The sequence below is a fragment of the Pleurodeles waltl genome, chromosome 5 (assembly GCF_031143425.1).
Source record: "Pleurodeles waltl isolate 20211129_DDA chromosome 5, aPleWal1.hap1.20221129, whole genome shotgun sequence".
NCBI lineage: Eukaryota > Metazoa > Chordata > Amphibia > Caudata > Salamandridae > Pleurodeles > Pleurodeles waltl.
Window position 1 is genome coordinate 1,095,836,597 of NC_090444.1, and position 6,428 is coordinate 1,095,843,024.

At 51.6% G+C, this 6,428-nt stretch overlaps 1 protein-coding gene across 2 annotated transcripts in view; it reads left to right on the plus strand.

Moving 5' to 3' along the window:
* Positions 1-6,428, plus strand: part of SNX9 (sorting nexin 9) — an 844,750-nt gene that overhangs the window by 665,684 nt on the left and 172,638 nt on the right. The gene's annotated exons all lie outside the window — the stretch shown is intronic.

The following is a 6,428-nucleotide window of genomic DNA, read 5'->3' on the forward strand; positions in this document are numbered from 1 at the left end:
AATGCCTCTGTGGTTCACTCTATGGCTGGTGTGCTTCCTTAATATAAATTAGAGAAGGCCACAAAATATGCTGTCTGTCAAATTAGTGTGCTTTTCCCTTATCTTAATACTCAACCTGGACCCCTTGCTGGTAACAATTCAGTTATAATGATTTTTACTATTGCATAACTCTAGCTTGCATCACTAGATTCCCCTTATTGGCCCAGAATCGAGAAGTCATCAGACTGCTAGGTTACACTTGGGAAATGCAAGTAGATGGCAGGTTTCCTTTGGGTGGTAGTACCACTTGAATAACGGCAGAACAAATCAGGCTAGAAAGCATTATCTGATAGAGACTTCTAGCTGCAGATTCCTTACCTTAGAATTTCCTAGGATCAGCTTGAGATCCGTAATTTTTTGCTGAGCAGTACCCTGCGCGCTGCAGGGTTGTGTTGTTCGGATCCGCATGGTGTCGTTTGAGCCACATGTGATGTCACAGTCACCTATAAAGGCACCACCCCAGCGCACGTACATCAGTAGTTTTCTTTCCACTCCGGTTAAATGCAGGTCCGGATTCGAGCTACTATCTGCCTTTTTTGGCAGACGTTTTTCAACCTTTTTGTCTAATCTTTTTGAGGTCTCTGCGAGGATGACACTGAAAAAGACGGGGTTCAAGCGGTGTGATGCATGCCATCGCTCCATGTCTCTGGTGCCTCGACAGAGACCATGACTCGAAGTCGTGTTCAGACTGCTGGGCCATGGCCATGAAAGCTTTGAGAGAGTGGTCTCTAAAGTTCATGGCAGCCCGGCAGTCTATTTCGGTTGGTGGTACTCCTAGGAGGTCACGGTCCCCATCGAGGTGCAGGTTGCGGAACCGCTCCAGGAACCCCAATTCCTCTTCTTCGCACTCTAGGTCCTCCGGGCACTCGGGGAACAGGTGTAAAAAGAAGAAGTCCAAGCGGACTTCGACTTCGCCACGCCCATCGACCAACAAGGCATCTCGAGAATGTCAACGTTCCAGGCATGGTTTTGTGGAACAGATGCCAGGGCCGACTTTGAGCCTCCCCCCCCCCTCTTTCCAGAAGCCAGAGTGACCCTTGCTCAGCTCAGAGAGTTTTACGATGCCATGTGCCTCGTATTTGAGTGGGCTGCCCCACTGGTGCACCTTCGGGCCCTGCAGGGTCAGCAGGGGCCCCATTTGGATTCCATGCCAGCGGCTTTGGCACCATTGGGAGCTCCTGGATCCAATACTGGATCTGGAAAGATGCAGAGTGCACACAGTCTGCCTCCTCCGGCATCGTTCCCGATGTCAACAGTCTGCCGGCAGCCACCGGTGGTGCAAGCCTCATCCTCATTCCTGATGAGCTGAAACAATGTTGTACGATGCCGACTTCAACGGCGCCGACTGTGGCCAGATCAGTGCCTGAGACTTATTATGATCAACCAGGCACAGGTGAGGAATGGGAGGGGTCTCAGGATCCTTTAGAATATAGTTTGGAGCATATGGACTGGTATGAGGAACTAGGAGAGTAGGAGAGACCAGTGAACTGGATACTTCTCCAGATACTGGCATGCTCCCACCCCCTACTGTGGCTATGGAGGAAGAAGCTTTATATGCTATGATGGTGTGTAGGGCAGCTGAAGACTTGGATTTGCCTATGGTACCAGTCGGGACTAACCTCCTGACTGAGGTGCTTCAGCTGGGGGTTTTCACATCAGAACTGATAGAAGCCCTCACTGATGTCCTACTGGGGACATGGTCCAGACCCAGCACAGGGGCTCCTGTAAATAGGAAAATCGGCCGCTGCCATCAACTAAATCCTATTTTCCACACCCAACACCCCACACCAGAGAGCTTGGTCATCCAGGCCTCTACTTCCCATGGTGCCTTCCCTTCCGCTTCCCTGGATAGGGAATCCAAGAGGCTGGATCGGCTTGGTAAGAAAATGTTTTCTTCCTCCAGTCTGGCATTGAGGTCTGTAAACACCTCATGCCTATTGGGCTGTTTTTCATACTTTATGGGATACAGTGGCATAGGTGCTGCTCCAGGTCCCAAAGGGCATGCAGGACACACTCTCAAAAGCTGTTAAAGATGGAAGAGATGCTGCAAAGTTTACAATACGGTATGGTTTGGACATGACTGACTCACTTGGTAGGGAGAAAAGACAGACTCAGTGCTACAGCCAAATCCTTGGGCCTCTCTGCGCCTGCTCGCCGGCAGTCTGCCTTTCGAGGCTTCGGAAGGGGTGTGGTACCACACCACCCAGAAATTAGCCACCGTCCTCCGTCAACTCAACATCCAGTGCAAGGATGAGGTTGTGGTACCTTCAGACCCAGAGGGTCTAGCCAGAGGTTGGCCACCACCCAGCCCCCATCCTCCAAAAGTGCCCAAGTCCTCCTAGTATGATTTTGCAAGACCACTCACGTCCAGTTGGAGGGAGGATTCAATTTCACCTCCCTCACTGGTGGTCAACAACATCGCACAAATGAGTCTTGCAGATCATACAGAAGGGCTATTCCCTCCCATTCCAGTCTTTCCCTCCCTCTGTGCCTCCACTAAAAGATCAGCTGATGGAGGATCACTTAGGGGGTCATTCTGACCGCGGCGGACGGCGGTCGCCGCCCGCCACGCGGTTCCCGCCGAAAGACCGCGGCGGTCATTCTGGCTTTCCCACTGGGCTGGCGGGCGACCGCCGAAAGTCCGCCCGCCAGCCCAGCGGGAAACACCCTTCCCACGAGGACTCCGGCTCAGAATTGAGCCGGCGGTGTGGGAAGGTGCGACGGGTGCAGTTGCACCCGTCGCGAATTTCAGTGTCTGCTAGGCAGACACTGAAATTCTTTTTGGGGCCCTCTTACGGGGGCCCCGCGGCACCCCCTACCGCCATCCTGTTCCCGGCGGGAGAACCGCCAGGAACTGGATGGCGGTAGGGGGTGTCAGAATCCCCATGGCGGCGGAGCGCGCTCTGCCGCCATGGAGGATTCTCAAGGGCAGCGGAAAGTCGGCGGGACACCGCCGACTTTCCGTTTCTGGCCACGGCTGAACCGCCGCGGTCAGAATGCCCAGCGGTGCACCGCCAGCCTGTTGGCGGTGCTACCGCCGACCTCCGCCATGGCGGTAATTACCGCCAGGGTCAGAATGACCCCCTTAATCTTGCTCCACGAGGAAGTTACGGCTCTCTTGGCCAAGGGAGCCATAGAAAGGGTCCTGATGCCAGAAGTAGGCAGTGGTTGTTATTGCTGCTACTTTCTGATTCCCAAAAAGAGCAAGGGTCTTCGCCCCATTCTGGATTTTCGGGACGTAAATCTCTTCCTCAAAAAGGAGAAATTAGAGATGCTCACTCTTGTCTGCCCTATAGCAAGGAGACTGGATGGTAGCGCTGGACTTGTAGGATGCGTATTTTCACATCCCCATCCTGCCTGGCCACAGGCGTTACTTGCGGTTCAAGGTGGGCCATGAGCACTTTCAGTTTACTGTGCTTCCCTTTGGTCTCCCAGATGCCCCTCGGGTGTTCACAAATGTGATGGCGGTGGTAGCAGCTCATCTGCGCAGATTAGGGATTTCAGTCTTCCCCTACCTCGACGACTGGCTGTTGGAGGCTCCTACACCCCCGGGTCTCATCACCCACCTTCAGACTAAGGCAAACCTCCTGCTTTCGCTGGGGTTCACTATAAACGTACCAAAGTCACACCTGACTCCGTCTTAGAAGCTCTCTTTCATCGGGCTGTTCTGGATACAGTGCAGTTTCGGGCTTATCCTCCGAGCAGCGAGTCCAGGATATTCAGGCTGTGATAACGATGTTTTGGCTTCTATCCTGGATTTTGGTGAGGCAGACTCTGAGTCTGCTGGGCCTCATGGCCTCCTGCATCCTGTTAGTCAAACATGCCAGATGGCATATGAGGACTCTGCAGTGGGACCTGAAGTTCCAGTGGACACAACATCAGGGGAATCTCACCGACATGGTTCAGATCTCGGAGGGAACTGCAAAAGACCTGCAGTGGTGGTTAGTGAACTGTGATTGGGTCAGACTCCTCTCCCTTCCCCAACCAGATCTCACAATAGTGACAGATGTGTCACTTCTGGGATGGGGAGGCCATCTGGGAGAGGTGGAGATCAGAGGCCTGTGGTGGAATCCGGACTATATATCAAATTACTGGAGCTCAGTGCGATCCGACTGGCATTGAAAGCATTTCTTTCTGTTGTAAAAGGGAAGATGGTGCAGGTGTTCATGGACAACACTACCGGAATGTGGTACTGCAACAAGCAGGGCGTTGTGGGGTCGTGGACCCTTTGTTAAGGGGCCCGGCGTCTCTGGTCATGGCTGGAACAGCAGGGCATAACCCTGTTGTTTCAACACCTGACAGGTTCTCTGAACACCAGGGCAGACAAACTCAGCCGTCGATGCCTAGTGGATCACAAATGGTGTCTCCACCCAGAGGTGGCGCAAGGACTTCCAGCAGTGGGGAGACCCTTGGTTAGATCTGTTCACCTCCACAAAGAACGCACAATGTCAGCAGTATTGCACGTTGGAGTTTCCAAGGTGGCAATCGCTCGGCAACGCTATTCGTCGTGAGTGGCGTTCAGGTCTCCTATACGCCTTTCTGCCCATACCACTTCTGCCCTGAGTTCTCAAGAAGATCAAGAATGACCAGGCCCAAGTAACCCTAGTGGGTCCAAACTGGACACAGAGTTCCGTCCCCTGAGCATCTGAAAATGAGCATTGATCCTCCAATCAGGTTTCCCCTTCAGGTGGATCTTCTGACACAGCAGCAGGAGAATGTTCTCCACCTAAACCTGTCAACTCTGTTGTTCATGCGTGAAGATTGAGCGGCAGCAGTTGATGGCTTTTGACCTTCCTCCCGAAGTCTGTAAAGTTATTTTGGCAGCCAGGCGTCCCTCCACTAAAACGGTATACACCTGCCGTTGGAAACATTTTGTATATTATTGTGCAGAAAGATCTATTGATCCTCTTTCTGCTTCTCTTTCTGATATCCTTCTCTTTATACTATTCCTTGACCATCCGGGTTCTGCCTTGGGTACTCTCAAGGGCTTATTTTTCCACCTTATTGGCGTTCCTTGGGCTGCGTGATCAGCCTTCACTTTTTAAGTTTCCTATTGTACATAGATTTCTTAAAGAGCTTGTACATATGTTTCCCCCACGCCCTTTGTTATGCCTCAATGGGACTTTAATCTCATCCTCACATTTCTCATGTGTGCTCCCTTCGAGCCTTTACACAACTGTTCCCTCCGGCTGCCCACCATCAAGACCGCCTTCCAGGAGCGAGGAGGGTGAGTGAGATGCAAGCTCTTTCATCTAAGCCACTGTATCATCATGTTCCCAGGCAAGGTGGTTCTCAGAACACATGCCTCTTTCCTTCCCAAGGTGGTGACCCCATTTCATCGGGGTCAGAATATCACCCTGCTCACCTTCTTTGCTCCACCGTATCCCTCTAAGGAAGAGGAGCAACTCGGCCGACTGGACCCAAAAAGAGCGTTGTTGTACCTGGACCGCACAAAAGAGTTTCCGGTGGATGACCAACTCTTTGTGGGGTACGTGGGAGCAAAGAAGGGTCAGGCAGTGCAGAAGCGATCCATTTCTTGCTGGGTTGCTCTCTGCATTAAGATCTGCTATGCACTGGACAAGAAGCAGCCTCCTGTGGGCTCATTCTATCAGGGGCAAGGCTGCTAGCACAAGTGTGTTCCAGTCCTGGATATTTGTTAGGCAGCAACGTGGGCCTCCTTGCACACGTTTGCAAAACACTACTGCCTGGACAATCAGGTCTGGCGAGAAGGACCCTTCGCTCATTCTGTCCTACAGGAGTTTCTAGTGTGAGAAGATTTATCAGCAGCCTACCGCCTAGCGGTCATGGCTTGGGTATCGATTTTAAGTTAAGGAATCTGCAGCTAGAAGTCTCTATTAGATGAACAAGTTACTTACCTTCCGTAATGCACTATCTGGTAGAGAGTCTATCTAGCTGCAGATTCCTTACACCCACCCATGCATCCCCGCTCTGTGGATATGTATAATAGGGTTAAGGTTTATCCCTTTTCAGGTTCGTAGTTTTTGCACAGATGAACTGTTGGTACTATCCATGACCCTGCGTTTCTGAGGTGGAAGTTTGTGGGAAAAAGAACTGACGTACGTGCGCTGGGGTGGTGCATTTATAGGCGACCGTGATGTCACAGATGGCTCAACCTCCGCCGCCAACAGGATCCAAATGACACCACCCGACGGCACACGCAGGGTACTGCTCAGCAAAAAATTCCAGATTCCAAGCTGGTGCCAGGAAATTCTAAGGTAAGGAATTGGTAGCTAGATAGTCTCTACCAGATGATGCATTACCGAAGGTAACTTGTTCTTTATTACTGACATAACGTTGCTAGCAGCATATTCAGGTCACAATACTAAGATAGTTGTAAAATGATTATCACTGGAAAAAAGACTTTAGTG